The sequence below is a fragment of the Piliocolobus tephrosceles genome, chromosome 4, assembly GCF_002776525.5.
Source record: "Piliocolobus tephrosceles isolate RC106 chromosome 4, ASM277652v3, whole genome shotgun sequence".
NCBI lineage: Eukaryota > Metazoa > Chordata > Mammalia > Primates > Cercopithecidae > Piliocolobus > Piliocolobus tephrosceles.
In genome coordinates, this window is record NC_045437.1 from 76722637 (window position 1) to 76747118 (window position 24482).

A 24482-nucleotide genomic window follows, 5' to 3' on the forward strand; every position below is an offset into this window, starting at 1 on the left:
CATGTAAGAGGAGACTTGCTCCTTTTTGCCTTCTGCCATGATTGTGAGGCTTCCCCAGCCACGTGGGACTATAAGTCCAATTAAACCTCTTTCTTTTGTAAATTGCCCATCAGCAGTGTGAAAATGGACTAATACACCTCTGCTCTAGTTTTTTTTGGAACTAGGCCTCTTCCCTTTTATCGTCTTGCCATTCACTGTCAGATTGGACATTTCCCCACACTGGACCTCAGCATCACCCTGCTGGCAGTCCCACAGGAGTTAAAATATCTGAAGAGGGAATGGCCCAAAAAGGAGTCTTACTGCCATTGCAAGAGCTGGTTTAGAATAAAGGGGGCACTACCGTCCACCATGTGTGTTCTGTCTGCAGGACGTAGCTACTACTCAGATCCTGGTTCTCACTCAAGTTCTACTTCAAGGCTCGAGCTCTGTCAAGTGATGCACTTCTTGGGGTCCGTCTGCCTCAGGGATGGAAACTGTGAATAAAACTGAAGCCCAGAGAATCATTGAGAGACTAGTTATAAGCCAGCGGCAGAACCTCAACCAAAATGCCGGGCTTGTGACTCCTAGCCCTGGGCTCATGCACATACCACACAGTGCTCTGAAATATCATTGAGGCGTTATTGTCACTTTTCTTCTAGTGATGTGGATGGCATGTCAATGTCAATTATTCAGATTATTCTCAAATAGTAATTAGTTGGTTTTTAGAGTAAATGAAGCAGTAGATGCTCCCACAAGAAAAGAGAATGAAAGACACCAATTTGTGTATTTGGGGTAAGATCTTACAACAAACTGAGCCCAGGTCTGAAATAAATGTAGACAACTTCTAGCAGAGCATAAAAGCATTAAAAAGTTTATTAACACATCATATCGGTGTCAATGAAAATCAAATTGGTATAATTTTCAAAGAAGAAACTAATGATATTTTAAGGCTGTGTTCATAGTAATAATGTCTTTCTGAAAGATACTTTATGTACTTTATTAACATAGAAAAATAGTAAGCAGTTTCTAGGTACAATCAGTGGTTTAAATTAAGATATAAATGTGGGTCTACCAGTGAGAAACTAAGGCAAATGTCTCCATCTAAGACAGAGTTGCCAGATAAAATATAAGATGCCCACTTAAATTTGAATTTCATATGAATAATAGGTAATTTTTTATTATAAGTAAAAATTTCAAACTTAACTGGATGTTCCACATTTTTTTATTTTTATTTTTTATTTATTTTTATTCTTTTGGAGACAGAGTCTCACTCTGTCACCCAAGCTGGAGTGCAGTGGTACAATCTCGGCTCGCTGGCTTCCCACATTTTTATTTAAGTATGGCAACTATAAAGGATAAAATTTGCTTCCAAACACTGCCTCTGAATAATATCCAGAGTACATATGATGGCCAATTAATTTGGAAAATACATCAATACAATTTCAAATCTCACGGAGGCAAGGTTTCTCAACATTGGCACTATTTATTTTGGGCCAGTTAATTCTTTGTTGTGAGGGGCTCTTGTACATTGTTTGATGCTTAACAGCACCCCTGGCCTCTACCACCAGATGCCAGTAGTGGTATACCCTAGTTGTGACAACCAAAAATGTCTGGATATTACCAGATGTCTGGTGGGGAGGGGGTCACAAAATCATCCCTGAGTGAGGACCCCTGTTCTGAGGGCAGAAGCTTATTTATAAGTGCAGTATATGTATTAATATCTTAGTAGAAAACTAGCTTGTCCTGATCGTGAAGAAAGAAGAGGAAAGCCATATTTTATGTAGTCTTTATTTTAAAGTATCTTGGGAGAAGCACCAATGGAAATGGTTGAGGAACTGGAGAACTGGTAGACATGGGATTGTTTTGCAGTCTGAGGCTCTATGACAGAAGCTTCTGTTTGCTCCAGCAGCTTTGAGAGAAAAAGGCAGTAGAAAGTACTCATGACACAGCTCAGGTTCCCAATATAGATTTCATCCAAGGCTTTGAAAGAACAGTTAGTACAGAGTCTGCTGATTTCTGGAAAAGGAGTGTTTTATTTGGATAGCAATAACTGAAATTCCAACCTAGACCACCTAGCTGAATAATTATATGTGTGTGTCCAAAACACCAATTGCCAAGAGATGAATTGAGAATCAGAATAGGAAAACTGTTTACTGTTTGATTTTTCAGAAAATAATTCGACAGGGAATTTTGCTAAAGTGTTGTTCCTTCTGTTTTAACCGGGAAAACATAGTTTGCTGTCTAAACCAAGAAACTATTAAGGGGAAGTTTTTAAGGAATTAACCTTTAGAGTCTTTGTGGCTCTAATTACTGTTCTTCGGTTGTATAGTGAGAGTCACTAAGCATTCCTTCCTCCAAGGAATTTTCAGCATAATCCTATTTTCCACTCAAATTCTTTGTGATTGCCAGATTGGAGTGAAAAATCAAATCTACTTCCAATGAAGAAAAACTTAAAAAAAAAAAAAACAGTGATTCAAACAAGTTTCCAAAGAGAATACATGAACTTCTTATTCTGCCTTTATTAATTGACATCTACAATTTTGTATTTTTGTCAGGACAATGCAAAAAAAATTCTTTTGAGTCATTCTAACTAAATGTAGGGGCCAAGTGTCCTAGCTATATTGCTTTTTTTAAAAAGTTATGTTAAAGCAGCCAGGCTTAGTGGCTCAAGCCTGTAATCCCAACACTTTGGGAGGAGGAAGCAAGAGGATTGCTTGAAGCCAGGAGTTCAAGACCAGTCCAGACATCATAGTGAGACCCTGTCTCTACCCGCATCCTACTCCCCCCAAAAAATTAGCTGAATGTTCCTGTAGTCCCAGCTACTCAAGAGGCTGAAGCAGGAGGATTACTTGAGCCCAGAAGTTGAAGACTGCAATGAACCATGATTGTACTGACAAAGCAACTCAGTTCTGTTCTACAGTTCATTCTTTGGATAAACATAATACACAACACCTAGAGATACAGCAAAAACCCGCTACCCTTAAGACAAAGTCCAGAATCCTTACTGTGGTCTACAAAGTCCTAAATTATCTGATTGGAACAGACTACATTTTCCCCAACTCCTAGGGTGTATGCTAAGCTGCTCTAAGTTAGAGATCAAAATAATAGAGTGACTCAAATGAGATCAAAGTTGATAATTCTGTCACCTGTCAGGGTAGAAGTATGCAGTGGTCAGTGGTCCAGAGTTTGTGGGAAGTTTGATCCATGAGGCCATCTAAGTAAGGTACTTTGACCCAAGGACTTTCTATCTTGTTGCTCCCCACCCTTTAAGACATTCTTCTCATCCACATGGTCAAAGCTCACTCACCATTACGCTCACTCTGTCCCAACCTGTAGAAAGGAAGGCAGAGAGGCCAGCAAATAGCTTTCTTTTAAATTTGTGTTGCTGGATAGGTCCCCCAGGAAACAGACTCTGAGATGGAGGTTAGTGTACAGGAAGTTCATTACGGTGTGCTCCGTGAATTATCACCCACTGGTGGAAATGAAGGAAGCAGAACTGGGAGATAGAAAAGTTAGGCTGCAGTACAGTCCTGGCAAGGTCTCAACCCAACTGATATGGAGCATTGAAGCTGAGCTGGTCCTTCAGAGCTGGGATGAGACCAGATATTGGCCACAAGTCGCTCCAGGAAAGGGATATGACCTTGAATGAGATGGCTCTTCTTAGCTGAGGCAATTCTCAAAGGGGGCTGTCAGCCAGTAGCCTTCCAGTTGGACAGATGGCAGCACAGCAGAGCATCTGGGACAGGATGTGACCTGGAAATAGCATTGATATGATTTGGCTGTGTCCCCACCCAAATCTCATCTTGAATTCCCATGTGTTGTGGGAGAGATCCAGTGGGAGGTAATTGAATCATGGGGGAAGGTCTTTCCCATGCTGTTCTTGTGATAGTGAATAAGTCTCATGAGACCTGATGGTTTTAAAAGGGGGAGTTTCCCTGCACAATTTCTCTCTTTGCCTTCTGCCATCCATGTAAGACATGACTTGCTTCTCCTTGCCTTCTGCCAAGATTGTGAGGCCTCCCCAGCCACGTGGAACTGCAAGTCCATTAAGTGTCTTTCTTTTGTAAATTACCCAGTTTCAGGTATGTCTTTATCAGCAGCATGAGAATAGACTAATACAAGGATAAACCACTTCCATTCACCCCTCATTATCTAGAATATCTAGAACAGCCACCATAGTTGCCAAGGAGTCTGGGAAATACAGTTTCTAGTTAGGAGGCCCTATGCCTAGCTAGCACTAAAAGGAAGAAGGGAGAAGGGATACTGGGGAGCAATCACAAGAAGGAAGGAAAATCATTGTTTGAATTTGTTCAGCTTATTGACTGTTTTAGATAAAAAACCACTTCATTGAGGAAAGCAACCCACCAAACACAGAAGCAGAAAGAGAGCTAAAAATGGGATAAGAACAACTGAGAAACTGCTCATCCAGTAATATATTTTAAATAGTGAGGACTACACCAAACTTAGGTAGGCTTCAGAATGAGCCAGGGACAACTCTCCACAGCTCTGCAGGAAGGGGCTTCTAAGGACACACTTACAACCTGCACCTGAAACCCCAAGTCGCAAGGACAATTGATATTTAGATGCTTTTTTTCTAAGACCTGCTACATATCAGAAAAAGTCACTTAAGGTAAAATATAAAATATACTGAGAAACGATTCTGTTTCTTCAAAAATAAAAATAAAAAGAAAAGAAACCGAAACAGTAATTGTATTGACCCAAGATAGCACTATTAAAATGTATCACTTTCTGTTAGCGTTGATTGGATTTTAACATAATAATGTTCTGTTTAAAAGAAGGAGACCAAAGTATGCTTATTACCTGAATGACAGAATAGTCTGAGGACCAAACCCCCATGGCATGCAATTTACCTATATATAACAAACCTTCATGTGTACCCCTGAACCTAAAATAAAAGTTAATAAATAAATAAAATTTAAAAATAAAAATGAAGGAGACCAAGAAATACTTAAGGGCCCACACCCCGTCTTTCTGAACAAAATAGCCAGACCAGCCTCTGCCACTGATTGAACCAGGTATTGGAAACTAACATAAAGCAACCACCACCTGTAGGATAAGCATAAGATTATCAGTAGCCTATGAGGAAACCTAGTAATAAAACTCTGACTGGTGGTGACACTGTATGAGGTAGTGTGGGCATCTAACCAACTAATATGATCCTCCTCTTGTGGACATGGAGAGGGGTATGTGGTGTGTACAACAGGAAAAACACATTAAAACTCTAGAAACCTAAACAGAGGGAGTAGGAGGGACCATAAAATGTCTGACTTCTCAAATGGTTGATGAGCTCCTAGAGGTGTCCTTGGTCTCTTCCCCAGAGGCACATTTCAACTAGAGATTGAAGCTAAGAAGCTTATCAAGACTCAGGGCTTCTCACTTTCCCCTCACAGGACCCCTCCAAGGCTGTGATTTCCTGGGCTCTCTTTGCCTTGGTTTCCTGGCCATCAGTGTCCATCACTTGAGACAATCTGAGTGTCCCCACAACAAACACCGGAAATACGCCTAATGAGAAAGCCTCATCCCATCTGCAAAGTATGCTGGAACTAAGATCTAGATTCACAACCCAGGAAATTTCACTCTACTTAAGTAGTGGCATTCTATCTTCAGATTAAAGTGTGTTTGAAAATCTCTACCCCAACTGACTGGGGCTGTCACACAAGGTCCCACTGGGCCCTGTCTTGGGACTCTCCTGTGCAGCACTTGACCCTGCTAGACATCCTCTGTCCTCTCCCCTGTGCCCTCATCCCCATCATCTCCCAGAAACCCAGTGCTGGAACACATGAGATTTCTCAGCTGCATATTGGCAGGGCCAAGGGATCCTCAAAACAAGGCAAGTTTCTGCCCCGCTCCACCATCAAAAGTGTGTAATTTCTTTTTCTTTTTTTTTTTCTTTTTTTTTGAGACAGAGTCTCACTCTGTCACCCAGGCTGGAGTGTAATGGTACAATCTTGGCTCGCTGCAACCTCTGCCTCCTTGGTTCAAGCAATTCTCCTGCCTCAACCTCCCAAGTAGCTGGGAGTACAGATGCCCGCCACTACACCTGGCTAACTTTTGTATTTTTAGTAGAAACAGGGTTTCACCATGTTGGTCAGGCTGGTCTCAAACTGCCAACCTCAGGTGATCCGCCTGCCTCGGCCTCCCAAAGTGCTGGGATTACAAGCATGAGCCACCATGCCTGGCCAAAAGTGTGTAATTTCTTAAATCCAAAGGGGTCTAGCCGGGATTCTGCATTCTCATATTTTAAGAATAAAGTGGTATCTCCATGAAGGGCCCCACTTTGAGACCTATTTATGTTTGCCTCTGGGATTTAGCTATAGCTGGGCATGTGTGATAGTGGGCAGGTGGCAGCCTGCCCAGGGTATATTTGCACCCTGTCCGTGTAGCATGGGGTTGAGAAAGCAGGCTCCAGTATTCCACAGGTCTGGGTTTAAACTCCAGCTCTACCATTTATTAGCTTTGTGGCCCTAGAAGAGTCTGTATCCCCTCTAAGCCTTCATCTCCTCATTTGTAAAATAGAGACATAATAATAGTTTCACAAGGCTGTTGTGAGAATTAAATGATGTATAATTCGTTCTTGGCATAGGGCCTAGAACATAGTAAGCACTGATAAATGACAGTTCTAATAGTAGATACCCCATAAGTAAGCCTCCTTGAAGGAAGTTTACCCTAAGGTAAGAAGAAGGTCAACTTGATCCAGTAACAAAACCCCATAAGGAGAGATTCCAAACGTAGCTTGGAGCCTAGCTCTTGGCTATGTCTCCTTGCCCAGCTTCCCTGAAATTCATCACTGAGTCCCATGTAGAGGTGGGATTGTAAGTAAATTGTGAAAAGAACTGTTTCAGTAAAAACTCCTTAAGGCTTCAGGGTACAGCACAGTGTTGTCTTGATACCACCACCACTTCCTACAATACATATGTCCTACCTAACCAGGAAAGAGACAACGTCTCAAACTTGGCTTCAAATGCTGCCCAGCTTTGGAATCTCACAGTGTCCAAAGCATCAGAGGTGGTACTCGATGGATGTAACAGTGGCCTTCCACAGATATGACCATGGTCTGCAGGTGATGTGCCAATGGTATCTAGTAGACACAGCTCTGGTTCCCAAAAGGTACTGATGATTCTGGTAGTCATGACAATGGTCCCTCAAATATGTGGTGGAATCTCTGGAACAAGCAGAATGGTGTTCTGTGGATACAGCAGGACAGAATGATGGAAGCATCAACATTCTGAGACTGATTGAGATGTTAGGGAGTTCAAATATCTCTTAGGCCCAGTAAGAGTGGTACTCGAGCCCAAGGATGTGGTGTTAGCCAGTACTTGGGGGAAGAGAGGGAGAAAGTGTCTGATACCATGGAATAGCTGCTGGTATTTATTTATGACCATGCATGGATTATAGCCCAAGGTACAGACATTTGGGGTATGAAGAATGTGAAGAAGAGACTTTGAATTGGACAAGAGTGAGGAAAATAGCCAAGGAACTATAGAGTTTACTTCTCTTATCTGGGGTCACCATAAGCATAAAACTAAGCTTCATTTACAGCCGTGTATTTCAATGAGGAAGTGGAAAGAGCACCGAACCAGCGGTCTGGAGAACCAGGTGTTAATCCAAGTCTGTCAGTTGATCTCTTCGAACCTTATTATGTATAGAAAGGAGGAAAAAGAGTAGCACTCAATAACTGACGTCTTTTCTTTGATAATTTTATTTCATCACTACCAGATTCAGATAAAGCCAAGGTCTCGCTAACACTCCTTGCCAGTTGAAATGTGGTGACTCTCAAAAACTTGGAAATGTCACCATTCTGGTAAGAAATCTTTTAATGGAAACTTTACATCTTCTAAAATAATTAACATTCAGTACTCAACCTTAGAACATTTTGCAAATTTAGATGAGAAGAGATGAAGTAATATAAAAAGGTATAACCCTATCATGCTTTTCCTTTTGGCATTGAAATAAATATCCAATTAGGGGATGGGGAAAGTTTTGGTTTCTTTAGTACTGAGTTGGTGGCAGCAAGAGCTAAGTAGGGGCTGAGCATCTCAGGTGTGGACTTCCCCTAGATGATGCAGCTATCAGGTTCAGCCAAGGTGAGTATGCCCTTGTGGGGCTTGCATGGCCTGGTCACAGTGGGAGACCCTCTATAAAGGCCTACAAGTACTTAGGGAGGTAAGAGGACACCCCCTCAAGGGCTGAAGCCTGTATCACCGTTGAGGGGAGTGAGGTCACCAGTATCCCTGTGAGCTGTATAATAGGAGGGATAAGTCCATGTTCTGGTGCCCACCCCTATGCCTTTTGGAACATTTCCCCCTCTGATAAGAAACCTCCTGATAATACTGTGTTTCACTGGAACACCATCATCCTCATCATTAGTAAAATGATTGCTGGTTGTCACCATTCACGCAGAAGGTCCCTGGGGAAGGTCGGCTGTTGCAGGGAAGACTGGCATGCTGGCTCCCAAGGCAAGTGTTCCTTTCCGTGATGAAGGCACCAGGGACCAGGGTCAGGCCTTCAGTCTCAGAGATGCAGAAACTCTTGTCAGTGCCTGAAAGAAGCTGAAGAATAATAAGCAGACTGCCAGTGTTGTCATTAAAAGGCAAGGTATCTTTTACGAGGTGAGCATTAGCATCAGTTTGGCAAGTACATTCTTAGACAAACTGCAAGGAAGCCAATTTAACAGAAAGTTGCTTGACAAGCAACAAGAGTGATGTTTAATGGGGTCAGCCTATAATTACATGATGCATCCGTTTCCACCATGTGCTTCTGTTTGCCTCTTGTACCAAAAGGGCTGTCTTTGGGGCCAGGAAGACCCTTCCCTGGACAGTATTCATGCGTCCACTGCCAGACTTTACCTCACTGACTCTTCCTCTGTCACACATTTCCAAACCTCAATGACTCACCGATTCCCTTTCTGATTGTCATGGTCTTGCCTTAAACGTGTTGATGTCTTTAATCAAGACAGATTAAAGTGAAGTTTCTTTTCTCTGGAAGATGGGACTGCCTACTGTTTTGACTCATTATATGTGCTCAGCTGGCGAAAGGCTGTGTCCTTTCATAGCCTAATTCTTGGGTCACCCCATTGTTGCCTTCCTCCCATATAACACCTACGCTGTAGTGTTGAAATGTCATCATGTTTTATTTCATTTCGTTTTTATTTTCTGTGTTCTTTTTCTGTGTTCCACTGATTTTTTTGAGTGGGATTGGTCTGCAAAATGGCATTATTTTTAGCACAAAATGAATCCAGTGAGACAAAATCTTATAACAAATTCAACTGTTTTATTGTATGAAAGCAGGGCAGGTTCTTTACTGATGACAATTTCTGTTTGAGAGACCAAACTGAGTTCTTGATAAATGATGAACGAATAATATACACATATTATTGTGTTTAGAATTATAGTACTGCTAGCCCTAAAAATTGATCAGTGAAATATTGGCAATGTGAGGTGATAGGTTTTTGTTTTTTCTTTTCATAATAGATTTTGCCTGTCCTGTTAGTGATTTGCACTGCCCGCAGCTACCCAAAACCTCAAGCATAGACAAACTGCTTAAAATTCCAACCTTGGATGAACTGATTCAAAACAGATAGATTAACCCATACACACTCCCTGTGCTGACACTAATGAAGAAACAACAGAGCAAAAGAGTTTCCGCTTCCCAGATGTCAATCTTCTATTTGCTTTAATCATTTTATATTTATTTATGATCCATTCAATTATGTTGGTTTATTCCTACTTAATTTGTTCCAAAGCCTTTAAGACAGATGATAAAACACAAGATAAAAACCAGGATTAAGAAAAATAAAAATAAATGTTAGATGATAAAGATGGAAGGAGGAGTTAGAATTAGAAAGATGTATAGAATGCTAGTTCCTACATAATTATTAAAATGGAATGTTCAAGCTGGGCTTTCTGGTGGCAAAAGCGTAAATGAAATTATAATAGGTACAAAATAATACCATAAAGAAAACCTCCCCAAATAAAGAAAGCTTTTTCTTGGCACTCGAATCTCAATAATATGGATGACACAATACCACAATATAATCTAACAACATGCAACCCAACAAAACGTGTTTTTTTAAGGAATTTTGTTCTTTGTTCAATTTCTTTCATCTACTGATTTTTAAATAATACATCCTCTGTCTGTTCATTTGAGGTTAACCTAAATATTTTAGTATTTAATAAAATCTAAGTTTAAATCTTTTTACCTGCTTCTGAAAACTACAAGGGGATTATAAGACTGTATCGAATTGCTTCCCATGCCACTTTATTGTGTTGTTTTAGTTGAGTGTTTTAGTTCTATTTTGCTTTTTAATTCTACAAATTAAACCCTATTATTATTATCATCACCATTATTTTATATGGCCAGTGTTTCAGTGTATTGATTTATAAATGTCTTTGCTCACCATTTCTTCTTGCATTTCAGACTTTCAATTTGGATTCATTTTCTGTGAGCCTCAACTATAGCCTTCAAAATTTTCTTTTGTGAGGATCTATACTCAGTTTTGTTTGTCTTCAATGTCTTTTATTTTACTCTTATTCTTAAATGATCTTTCTGCTAATTGTGGGATTTGGGATTGATCTTTTTTTTTCTTTGACGCATTGAAAATAATATTCTGGCTTCCATTAATGCTGTTAGAAACACTGCTATACCTCTAATTTTTATTCCTTTGAGGTGATTTGTTTTCTATCTTTGGCTACTTTTAAGATAGATCCTCTCTTTGACCTTGTTGTTCTGAACTTCCACTATAATGTGCCAAGGAATTATTTTATTTATATTTATCTGCTTGTGGTTTGGCTTAGCATCTTTCCACAATTCTGGAAAACTCTCAGCCATTTTTCCTCAGAATATTGTCTCTTTTCCATTCTTTCTACTATGTTTTTCCAGAGCTCCAATTAGGTATATGGACTTTTTCAAAAACTCTATCTTCCTTTTCACTTATTATATTTTGAAATCTCATTTCTCTATACTATATTTTATATGATTTCTTTAGATTTATCTTATACTTCACTGGTTATCTCTTTGTGTCCAGTCTGCTGTTTAATTCATACATTGGTTTTAATTTAAATTATATTTTCCACTTACAGAAGCTCCAGTTCAAATATACTTTTTTTTTCTTGAGGCAGAGTTCTGCTCTTGGGGTCACCCAGCTGGAGTGCAATGGCATGATCTCGGCTCACTGCAACCTCTGCCTCCTGGGTTTAATTGATTCTCCTGCCTCAGCCTTCCTAGTAGCTAGGATTAGAGGCATCTGCCACCACACCCAGCTAATTTTTGTGTTTTTAGTAGAGATGGGGTTTCACCACGTTGGCCAGGCTGGTCTCGAACTCCTGACTTTAGGTGATCTGCCCACCTTGGCCTTCCAAAGTGCTAGGATTACAGGTGTGAGCCGCTGTGCCCAGCCCAAATATACTTATTTTTTAAACTTTTTTTATTTCTTGTCATTATTTTCAGATGTCTGTTTTATTTCTTAAAGCATATTAAATATATTTACTGTATGGTTTACTTCTCACATTTCTAATATCTGCAAGTCTCTGAAAGTGTGATGTTGTTGTCTGCTGTTTCCTCTGGTTCTTACTTGGTGTGCGTTTTGCCTAGTATACTTCGTCTTTGTTTGTTGGGAGGGGAGTTCGTATTCTTTAGAATTTTATCTGTAGGATTTTTTGAAAACTGGTTAAAGTTGGGGTCCTTCAGAAAGGATTTTCTTTTACTTCAATTGCCTGGGAGCACTACCAGTTCTTTCTTTGATTTTTTTTTTTTTTTTTTTTTTTTCTGGTCATGCTTTCCACTTCCACTGCATTTCTCACTGGCTCAACTATAGTAGCATGAATTTGGAACTACAAAGCCACAAGAAGCAACATCAACTGTGAGGTATTATTGACAAAAATATTTAACTTGAATCTAATCATGAGAAATAATTGATCAAATCAAGACTATAGGACAGAATCTAGGACATTCTATAGAGGCTGGATTCTTTAAAAAAGTCATACACCCACAGACAAACACACACACACATACACTTTATAAGATAACTTAGAAATTAAAAGAAACTACAGAGACAACAGTCCAATGCAAGGCATGCCCTTCATTGACTTCTGGATTTTTTAAAGTCATAAAAGATACTTGGGAGTCACAGGAAAATTAGAATGCAAACTGTATATTAAATGGCATTATGGAATTATCATTACTTTTCTTAAGTGAGATAAGGATATTGTAATTATACAAGAGATGTCCTTCATCTAGGAGATGGCTGCTGAAGTATTGAAGGGCAAAGTATCCTGTGCTTATAATTGGCTTTCAAACAGACAAACAAAAAAACCCGGTCCAAAATGGCAGCGGCAATGGATGTGGATACCCCAAGCAGTACCAACAGCAGTGCTTTGAAGTCAAAAAGTGAAATACAGTAGCTAGCCCTCTGGGCCTGGGATGTTATGGTTAATAACTGTGCCATCTGCAGGAATCACAGCATGGATCTGCATAGAATGTCAAGTTAACCAAGAGTCTGCCACTTCAGAAGCGTGTACCATTGCACGGGGTGCCTGTAACTATGCTTTTCACTTCCACTGCTTCTCTCACTGGCTCAAAACACAACAGCTGTGTCTGTTGGACAACAGACAGTGGGAATTCCAAAAGTATGGGTACCAGAAAAAGATTTCTTCCATCAAGTTTAACTGTTTTGTGATTCATTTAATGACTTGCCCTTCTGTCACTTAATTATAAATTAGATAGAACTGTGTCTTTTCTGCTTTGTCTTTTCCATTTGCTGTTCTCGCAGCCACATTGTATTCTGTGTCAAATAAAGTCCAGTTGGATTCTAGAGCGAATGCTGTCTCTTGTGTATATGGGGAAAAAGTGAACATAAATGAAGGGGCCCCTCTTCCAAGGCTGAAAAGCCACATTTTGAAAGTGAAATGTGTGTTCATTAGAGCCAGAGCAAGGTTGTCCTGTGAGCGCATCGCTTAGTCAAAGGACTCCAACCGTACAAGGGGGGAATGTGGATCACTGACCCTGAAAACAGCAGTCAGCCCTGTCTTCCTCTGGTGTGACAGCAGTGGGCAGCTGAATGAGGAAAGAACGTGGGACTCAGTCATCAGACCCAGCTCTGAGTCCTGGTTGCATAGCCTGGCTACTGATGGCAATCTCGGACAAGTTGCCTCTCTACCTTGATCTTTCCTCCTCTATAATGTGGGCTTCTAAGGACTACATGGCATTACATGGGGCACAGAAAGAGGCTTTATAAGATGCAAAACCACTATTCAAATGTAAACATTGTGTGCATATGACATGTTGCTTTCTCTTCTTAGCTTAGAAAAATAAGTTTTAAAAAATTGTAATATGTAATCTTGGCTGGCAAATGTATGAACTCAATTTAAAAACTGATGTCACCTAAAATTGAATTACCACAAGAGTTCAAGTTTCCTTTACCACCACTACCTCATCACAACTTGTTAAAATGTTTTGGGCCACAGAAGGAATTGCCAATTCTAGTACTAATTTGGTAGCTATAGAGAATCTTCAACCGAGAAATGGTTTTGTTTGTTGCAGTGGTTCTCAAAATATGGTCTGAGGATTCCTGGGGGTACCTGAGACCCTGTCAGGGGGTTCATGAAGTGCTCCCTCCAACTGCAAGTCTATGTGAGACTAGTTTTTTCTTCATATACTTTAACCAAAGCAGTGCATCAAATGAAGAAGCAGACTTGAGAATCCAGCTGTCTTCCATTGTCAGACATAAAAGAGATTTGCAAAAAGGTAAAACAATGCTAGTGTTATCACTAAACTTTTTTTGTTTTGAAAAATAGTTGATTTTAATAAAAGTATGTTAATAAGTGAAAAACATATTATCTATACACAGACACATACACACATATGTATAGGCATATGAGATAAAGTAGTGACTCTGAGAGCACTGTTCATAGTACTTTGTTTCTTAGAGACAGGGTCTCTGTCATCCAGGCTATGATTGGATGCACAATCATAGCTCACTATAGCCTCAAACTCCCAGGCTAAAGGGATCCTTGCATCTCAGCCTCTACATGCGCCACTACATCCAGCTTAGATTTTTGTATTTTTTGTAGACAGGGGGTCTGTGTTTTGTACATTTTGTAGAGACGGGGTCTGTGTTGCCCTGACTGGTCTTGAACACCTGGCCTCAAACAATCCACTTCCCTCAGCCTCCCAAAGTCCAAGGATTACAGGCATGAGCAACTGCACTTACCCTCATTGTACCTTTCTTTCAACTTTTTTGTAGGCTCAAAATTTCCACAAAGTTTTCAATTTTGTGGGAAAGTGTAAAAACAAACCAGAAAATCACATGAGTTCCCCTAGAGGTGTTCTGCTCTACACCACGGCCAAAATCAGGAGAGGCAAGTTTCTTGTTCTCTCCTTTTGGGAGAAGGGTTTATGTCTAAGCTACCCTACACTGAGGGTGCGACTCCTGAGGTCTCAGTTTTCTATGAAATGTTTCCTGCTGGGCTCTTCACCCTAGGACGACTTTTCTTAATCTCTTCAACCCGTGATGCTGATTACAACAGAAGTTTAAGGTCCCAGGTTTTATCAGACACTTTCAGGGTAAAACATAGCTTTGGCACTCGCTTCCCTCTCAGAGCTCAGGCTTTCACTTTATATTTGGTCTCTATTCGTTTCTTGCTTTCTTGCCAGCTCAATAATTCATTTAATTTTAAAATTTCTACTCCAAGTTTTTAGTTATTTTCACTGGGAGGATCATTTAGGGTATGTCATCACATTACACTACTAGAAACGGAAGTCTCAGTGCAACAGCATTTTCAATGGAAGTTAAATCACCATCACTTTTCTTCCATTTCTTGCAGAGATTCAAATGGTGGTTACAGCCACAAGCAAGAGATTCAAATAGTGGTTACAACCACAAGCAAGTTTTGAAAAACAAAATCCTTACCATAATACTGTAAAAAAACTGGTGGCCTTAAGGCATAAATCCAGCATGTCCACCTTTCAGTTACTCAGTTGAAAATATAGTTGTCTCAACACAAGAAAGTGCTCTATCAAACCAATCTTTCCCCCTAATTTTTGCAGCTCATTTATTCAAATTATTGTGAATTCAGAATTCTATATTATGTACAAAAAAAGTATGAAGATAGGCCAGATCATGAAAAAACACCTTGTCAAAAGTCATAAATACTTTCATAACAATGTGGAAATAGCCCTGTTGACAAGTGCGCTGCATCTCTCTTTTCATGCTTTTTAATTTGCGAGGACATTTTTATATAAGAAGCAGGTTTCTAAAGCCAAAGTCATTCATGGTTTCCTTTTTATTGTAGTGGGCTTGGGATGCTCGGAACTAGGCTACTCCCTGAGGATGGTCCACTCCTCTTTACTCAAGCCTCCCCTTAAGATCTAGGATAGACCTTCCCCCTGGATAGCTGAGTAGGTTATCATCAATTTCCTGAGTTGCAAGAACACCAGCCTCAATTATTTATTAAAGAAAAATAAAGAAAAAAGTAAACAGACATGATTTTGCAAAAAACAAATCTCAGAATTATAACATCACGTGATAACCCAGTCTCTGATTATCATAGAATAATTATTCCCGAGTGTCAATTACAGGTTGTAGATGCTGGATATTTTTATCCTGAGATCTTGTTTGGCCTGAACCAGCCCTTGAACTCTATTTCTCATCTCTATGTTGGACAATATACCTAGCTGTACCTGCACATACACATGTGAGATATATCATATCTCTATATAAAGTAACTTAGACTCCACCTGAGTTTGGAGCGCAGTATTTGCGCTGGGTTACGAAAGCAGCTGAAATCACTTTCTATTTGTAGCCAGGGAATTAAAATTTACTCTAAGTCCTGCTGTTTTTTCCTTCCTTTTACAAGAGGGTTAGGTGCCCCTTCCCTAACAGAGTATGCTCTACTTGTTCAAAGATTGTCAAAATAACCTACAGTTTCCCCATTTCCTCTTATTTAAGCTTTGGGTGATAATAGATTAACAAACTCAATTACAAATGGAAACATCTGAACTCCACTGTCTTAATTCATTTAGTGGTGCTGTAACAGAATATCTAAGACTGGGTAGTTTATTTTAAAAGAAAGAGAGGTCTATTTGGCTCATGATTCTGGTGGCTGAAAAGTTTAAGTTTGGGCATCCACATCTGGTGATGGCTTGAGGCTGCTTCAACTCATGGTGGAAAGCAAAAGGGGAAAGCTGGTGTGTGCAAAGAGATCATGACATGGTGCAAGGGGAAGCAAGAGAGAAACCAAGGAGCCAGGCTCTTTCTCACGACCCACCCCATTCTAATCCGTCCCCCAAGAGTAAGAACTCACTCACCTTTGCGGTAGGGCATTAATCTATTCCTGAGGAATCCATCCCCAGGATTCACACATCTCTCACTAGGGACCACCTCCCCACACCACCACAAAGGGGATCCAATTTCAACATGAGTTTGGGTGGGACAAACGATAGCACCCACAAAAATAAAGATAATAGTAAGGAAACCACTCTGTGCCAGGCACTGGATTAAGTGTTTATATTCATCCTCCCTCTAAGAACAGTACTACTGGCTTTTCCACTGACCTGAAAACAGGTCCCACTAGCATTTTCATCTTATGAATGACCACTCTAAGGAACAGAGCCATTAAATGGCTTCCCAAGGTCATATAGTCATGGAGCCAGTATCAAAGGCTGTTGCACTCCTAACCAGGATGCTACCCCTTCTTGTTTTTACCGGATGCTCTCAGAAATGTTTCAGGATCATGCATCCTGGGAATCAGTTGCAGGTCCCTGAAGTCAGAAGCCCAGTGCTGTTCATTGAGAGCCATGATATGTCATGCACCACCCTACAGCTGGTTCTTAACCCATAAGTTAGCTATCATTCCCATTTCCCAGTGAGGAAAGTAAGACACCATTCCTTTATCCCAACAAGAGCGTAAGGGACTTCCCCCAGGCCACACAGCTAGTAAGTGACTGGGCCAGGTTTCAAACCCAGATGTGGCTCCACCATGCTACCTCTCCAGATCGTACATAGTATTATGATTCCTTCACAGGACAGGGCTATATCATGATGTATTATGCTGGGGACCACAACCATTTTGGCAGTGGCTTTCTAAAAATATATAGAAAAAAAGCAAATACTAAAAAACTGAGTTTTTGGCTTCACATAATATGTGAATAATTGGAAGTACATTAAATTAAGCATAAGGAATGCATTCTCATGGCTTCAATTCACGTAGTCTGCCCCAGAAGCAAAGTTTTATGCATTGATCAGACATTCACTCTCCCTAAGGCAGTGCAAGCAAGTAGAAGGACACTGTGCCTAGGATCAGAAGACATGAGTTCAAGTCCAGTTTCTGGCATTTCCTTGGGAAGGTTGTTCAATCTCCCTGACGTTCAGTTTTCTAATCTGTGCAGCGGAAATTATAACTACAGTACCTGCTGAAAAAATTGGTGGGTTATAATTATAACTATGGCACCCGTCTGTCCCACCTCATTGTTGTAAAGATTAGATGAGATCAAATATAAGACAAAGCTTCCTATCTGAATGAGATATTTAAAGTTGGTTATTATTATGATATGGGTTTCTAGGCAGCAAAAACTTACCGTATTCTTCCACAGAAAAAGAAAAAGATGGTGCGTGGGTATATGTGTACTTATACATAAACATGGATATATATGCATGCATGAATATGATTACAAGGACATATGTATAAGAACGTTGTGTTATGCAAAAAAGATGAGAAAAACTAGTCATACTCTCACAGAAGAAGCCCTCATAAAGCATGCTAGGGCAAGTCTGCAGGCCTCTGATTTTAGCTGCTTAACTATTAGATACGCAGACAGTGTTCAAAGATTGTGTTCAAGGCACTGCAGCCCTCAGAGAACTAGCTGCAAAGCCCATGACCCCACAAGCAACTTTAGGGAGCTGCTGTGGATGGAGACCTGGCCCTACTGGAAAGGCACTAGAAAATGAGCTCTTACCTTGCAGGGAGTGGTCGGGGGAACATCAAGGAAAGAAGAAGAAATCATGAATGGTGCTTGGGGCTCACTCAGGAGGAGCTCTTCCTGATAGGTGCTTTAAAGGAATCAGTGCTCAAAACCTGTGGATGCAATGAGCTCATTCATCCTTGAGGGACCCTCTGTCACCTCTCACCTGTCCTTCTGAGGTCCTCCACACATACCCCTTCTCTGTTCTTATTCCAAATTCCTCTACTACATTAACACTCTAGTTTTCCGGGTAAACTTTATTAGATTTGTTACTTCTATTTTCCTTTCCCATTAGTCAGTTTTAGTCAGTTTTTAAATGTGGTAGCCAAAATAATCAACATCACTAGTAATTATACCCATACTCAGAAACTCCTCGGGTGAAGGGGGCATGGCAGGACTCCACAAGGAAATCCCGTTGTGAGGATTATATAGGTTGGAAAGTTGTTTTTAAGTGGCGTGTGTGATAAAGTACATGCTACATACCAATGGAATTTAACTCTCAAATGGAATAATAAATTGTGTTTGCAGTATACATTTCCCTAGATCCATACATGAAATCACATTTCCATTAAACAGTTTTCAAGTCAGTGACCAATTCCCTCCCACTTCTCCTGAAATTTATATGAACCTGAATCATTTTAATACCACTGAAAAGAAACACTATACTTACAAGGAGATGAACAACAGGTTCAATAGTTTTTAGTTTGCGGTACTAGGAGGCAAAATGGTAACTCTAATATCCCGTGTACATCGACTCCTAGATCTGAGTAGTCGATAAGAAAGTAGGGAAAGGACTACCAGCAAGAAAAGAAGCCCACTAATATGTCCTTCTCCCTCCTCCTGTGTTTTCTTCTGCTTAATAATTGAGTCTAATATGAATGGACAAGGATTGCCAGAAAAGTCATGATCTAGAACAGGGGTCAGTAACCTTTTCTGTAAAGGACTAGAGAGTAAGTATCTGAGACCTTCGCAGGCCACATGAGCTCTGTTACAACTACTCAACTGTGCCATTGTGCCACAAAAATGGACACAGCATTGCTGTGTCCCAATAAAATTTTAATTATGAGCCTTGAAATTTGAATTTCACATGATTTTCACGTCAGAAATATTAAATTCCAATCATTTAAAACTATAAAAATTATTCTTAGCTCACTGATCCTATAAAAACAAGCAGTGGGCCAGATTCAGCCTATAGGCTATAGTTGCCAGTGCCTGGTCTAAAACTTTTAATACATTGAAAAGAAATTCAAGTCATTTTCTGAAATTGAAGTCATTTTCACTGTTTCCGCCCATTTGCTTTTCCCTAAGACTTTATGTTTTTCCCCACACTCTCATTCCCATTCTGATTTACCAGGACATTACTTTTCTCTACCTCACGTATTTGTTTTATCGCACTATAAACCTTACTGGAGAATAAGACTATTTGCCAGAGACCCACCTGTAAACACCCAGCACTGCAGCAGGCACTAACAAAGCGGAAGACACAGAACTTGCGGCCGATCATGTTGACATGGGCAATAATCCATTCCCTTCTCCCTCTTTCTTCCTGGTAGAGTCCACCTCTCATAATAGAGTCTGAAAAAACCAGATTGTCACTTTTCCACCTTCCTGGCAAACAAAGGAGTATGTCTATGACCAACTCCTGGACAGTAAGACCTGAAGAGAAGTCTGTTGGGGTGATTCTGGAAAAGGTTTTTCTCACTGGAAAAAAAGAAAGCTTCAAGAGCAGAATCCCCACCCTCTCCTTGTTTCCTACTTTGGGATGATATCATGTAAAGAGACAATGTTTAGAGCTGCAGCAGCCATTTTGCAACCATGAGGGAAGTCCAGGAATTGGTCCACAGGCATAACATCATTAATCCACCAAAGCACCTCCGTACCTCTCTCCCTCTGGACTTCATGTTGTAGGAAATAATAAATCCCCAAGATGGGAATTTTGTTACCATCTATTACACTGACAGACTTCACTCTTGCACAGCTTACATTGCTAAAGGAGTGATGTGACACATAAAATGAAAAACCATTATAAAAAATCATAAAATATCAGGCAGGACACAGCAACTCACACCTGTAATCCCAGCACTTTGGGAGGCCAAGGCAGGTGGACTGCTTGAGCCCAGGAGTTCAAGACCAGCCTAGGCAACATGGCAAAATCCCATTTCTACAAAAAAGTACAAAAATTGGCCAGGCATTTTGTACTTTTGTAAAAAGTACAAAAATTGGCCAGACATGTATTCCCAGCTACTTGGGAGGCTGAGGTGGGAGGATCACCTGAGCCCAGGAGGTTGAGGCTGCAGTGAGCCAAGGTCGTGCCACTGTACTCCAGCCTGGGTGGAGACAGAGTGAGACCTGTCTCCAAAAAAAAAAAAAAAAGGAAGAAAAAGAAAACCTAAAATACCGTAACAACTCCTCCCTCCTTGGCAGCTCTATTCAGCCTAAATCAAAATACGTTCATTTCTGTCCCACAGAGTTACTGCTCTATATCCACCATCTGCTTTACAGACAAGCTTCTTAAAAGTTCATCTATCCTAGCAGGGCACAGTAGTGCACACTTGCAATCGCAGCTACACAGGAGACTGAGGCAGGAGTATCTTTTGAACTCAGGAATTTCAGACAAGCCTGGGCAACACAGCAAGACATCCCCACCCCACCCCACCTCCGCCACTGTCTCTAAAAAACCCACGAAGTTATCTACCCTTACCATCTCCACTTCGTATTCTGTCATCCTCACTCCTCAAATAGCAATACTCTGCCCTTCTTTCACCCACACTACTCCATCAAACTGCTTTCAACAGAGTCACCAGTAACTTCCGAGTTGATAAACCCAAGCACAGTTTTTAGCTCTTATCTGGCCTGACCTCTCCCCAGAGTTCAAAATAGTCAATACTATTCACTATGCCTCTCCGACACCATACTTTTTTTTTTTTTGGTTTGTTTGTTTTGAGACAGAGTCTTGATAATGTCACCCAGGATGGAATGCAGTGGTGCAATCTCGGCTCACTGCAACCTCCACCTCCCGAGTTCTAGCGATTCTCCTGCCTCTGCCTCCCAAGCAGCTGGGATTACAGACGCCCACCACCATGCCCGGCTAATTTTTGTATTTTTAATAGAGATGGGATTTCACCACATTGGCCAGGCTGATCTCGAACTCCTGACCTCAGGTGATCCACCCTTCTCGGCCTCCCAAAGTGCTGGGATTACAGGCATGAGCCACCATGCCCGGCCCATGAAACCATACTTTCGAAATTTTCTTTTGCATCCTTAAATGTTTATTTCTGGCTTCTCCTTCTACTAGGCTCTTAATACTAGTGTTCCCAGTGTTCCTGTACCACCTCCCCGTTTTTTCTTATTTTACACACTCATGTAGCCTCATCTATACCTATAGCTTTAGTGAACTAATTAGAGGTAATTTGTAATTAGCAGCACTGATTTTCTGTTGGAAGTTAACTGCTAAAATCCTTCGATGTGACAGTTATTTTATTTAGGATAAACATGCCCCCAGGAATTCAAGTATCTTTTTTCCCCATAGATGAACTTCAACCCAAGTAAAATCAGGCTATCCAAAATTCCCAGCTACTTGGGAGGCTGAGGCAGGATCCAAATTAATGTAATTTTCATGTATTTTGCAAGTTTGTTTTATGTCATATTATTTCATTACACTCTGCATAGTATTTTCTTAGCAAATACATCTAGACTAGACACCTGGCACTCAGTAAGGGATATTCCTAGCCCAATAATCATTGTTGTCATTTGACATTGCAGGAACCACCATATGGATGGATAAATGTGTTGTTTAATGAAGGCAAGCAATTACTTTAAGAGATCCTAGTTGTTAAAAACTCTCTCTGGACTTCAAGTTTGGTATATACATAATTATTAAATGTATACATAATTATTAATTGTAACAGATGTCCTCACAATTGATTTCTTGCTATTTTTCTAAGGATTTTACACTTTATTTAGTAAAATATATTAAAGAGGTTAATGATAATCTTTTTATAGAGACCCTTAGTAAGATTGAAAATGAGTGATTTTTCACACTTCTTTTCTTGCTTTGCTAATCATCAGTGCCTTAATTGCTAAAGCAAAATATCTTCTAAATTCTGGGGGGGAAATTCTACTTTGAATTGCACACTAATCAAAAGACTCCTGCTTCATTTACTGAGCCCTTATCTGTGTTAAGTAGTTCTTGGAATAGCTATTTTCCTGTCACTTAAGCACCTTCCTTTGTTATTAACAGTGAACTAAATAGGAGTCCGAAGTCTGCCTTTCCCAGTGCTAGAGTGTAAATGTCATCACACAGTGGAATGTAAACATCTTTTTTTTTTTTTTTTTTTTTGAGACAGGGTCTCGCTCTGTTGCCCAGGCTGGAATGCAGTGGCATGATCATGGCTCTCACTGCAGTCTCAACCTCCTGGGCCCAAGCAATTCTCTCACCCCAGCCTCCCAAGTTCCCAGGGCTACAGGTGGGCACCACCATGCCTAACTAATTTTTTAACTTGTTTTTGTTTTTGTTTTTGAGACAGAGTCTTGCCCTGTTGCCTAGGCTGGAGTGCAGTGGTGCAATCTTGGCTCACTGCAACCTCCACCTCCCGGGTTCAAGTGATTCTCCTGCCTCAGCCTCCTGAGTAGCTGGGATTACAGGTGCCCGCCACCATGCCTGGCTAATTGTTTGTGTTTTTAGTAGAGATGGGGTTTCACCATGTTGGCCAGGCTGGTCTCGAACTTCTGACCTTGTGATCCACCTGCCTTGGCCTCCCAAAGTGCTGAGATTACAGGCGTGAGCTACTGTGTGCCTGGCCTGATTTTTAAATTATTATTATTATAGAGATGAGGTCTCACTATGTTGCTCAGGTTGGTCTGCAGCTCCTGGGCTCAAGTGATTCTCCCACCTTGGCATCCTAAGTACTGAGATTATAAGCATGAGCCACCACACCTGGCCCTTTATCCATCTTTTAATGTTAATAATTATATCCATTTCTGTTTCCTTCAAAAATTCAAGTGGAAAAACCTGACATAACTAATGGTAACTTTATTATTATACCTATATCAATTAATACACATATATAAAACTTCTACTTAGTTGTGCCAAATATAAGTGCACAGTATGGGTGATTTCCCCCACTTGTGAAGAATAGTGCTGTAGTCACCCCACAGGAGCAGGATAGATCCCCGCTTTCAAAATTGGGTTTGGATGCCAAAATCAGTAATGCCATCACACATGCAGCAAAGGGGTTTGAAAGGTTTATTGCTCACAGAATAAGCTTTTTTGGGGAGAGTAAGATGGGTTCCCAAGCTGGTCTGTAAACTAGAGAGAACAAGAAAGGAGAATGGCTTTGGGATTCTTACTGTGGTGAGGAGTGGTGCTGTGGTGAGGGTTCCTGTACATGGGCTAGGGCTTACTCTGTTGGAACTTCCTGCTAGTGCCAAGGAAGGAGCACCTAGGCATTCTTATCAGTTTGCCCGGATGTGGCACAGAGAGGAAGGGAAGTGGTGGGGCCTGAGAGCTGTCAGCAGTCAAACATCAAAAATTAAGTCATACTCTGTATTACAACAATTAGAAAAGAAATAAAATGTAGTATATCAGTTCTCCATTGCTATAATATTGTTACATAACAAACAACCCACAAACCTCAATGGTATACAAAAATAAATGTGTCCTGCTCACACATCTGGAGTCAGCCAAACAGCTCTACTGATCTTGCCTGAACTCATTCATCTGTCAGCTTGATCTTGGCTGGCTTTGCCTGGGGTGGGCTGTACTCTGCTCCACGTCTCTCATCCTCCAATAGGCCAGCACAGGCATGCTATCATGGCAAAGGCAAAGGTGCAGGAGTAAGCCAGCCCAATCACACAAGCACTTTTTAAGCCTCTGCTTGTGGCACTTTTGCCAAAATCCTATTGGCCAAGCATGTTACATGGCCAAGCGATGAGATGTGTACACAGAAGAATAAAAGATGTGTACATGGAAGAGTAAAGAATTGGGGCCTTTTTTGTAACCTACTGCACCTACTAATGGATTACTAATATGTCACAACTCTTATCCTAGGTTACAGTATTAAGAGAAGGAAAGTCAATTCAATGATATATTTACTACTAAATGCTAGGTCCTGTACTTGGAATTAGAGTTACAAAAATAAATGAGATAATACTAAGGAGCTCACAGTCAGATACTGGAAAAAAAACAAACAAATCAATACATTATTAAAATAAATGAAATAAAATCCAATGTAAGTACATGAACAGATATTTTAACAAGAAGTGGCATGGAAATGAAAATAAACTCTTTTGTCTCCTTTATCATATATTTCATAGCTAATTAAATTAATTTTATTGTAATCAAATTTACTTTAGACTCTGAGGACATAAAGAAAAAGTTTACTGAGACTCCCCAGTGAATGGCTGCATAAAAATGCAAGCCCTCTAAAAGCAAAACCAGATTGTAAATTCTGCTAGGCTAACAGAAAGTCATTTGATTCTTTTGTTTTTCCATTACACTTAGTAGTCAATCAAAATGTGTAGTGTGC

At 40.4% G+C, this 24482-nt stretch overlaps 1 protein-coding gene and 1 pseudogene across 1 annotated transcript in view; both read left to right on the plus strand.

The window, feature by feature from the left end:
* The window catches only part of THBS4 (thrombospondin 4), a 90156-nt gene that overhangs the window by 15866 nt on the left and 49808 nt on the right, over positions 1–24482 (plus strand). The gene's annotated exons all lie outside the window — the stretch shown is intronic.
* Positions 12315–12705, plus strand: LOC111544491 (annotated as a pseudogene).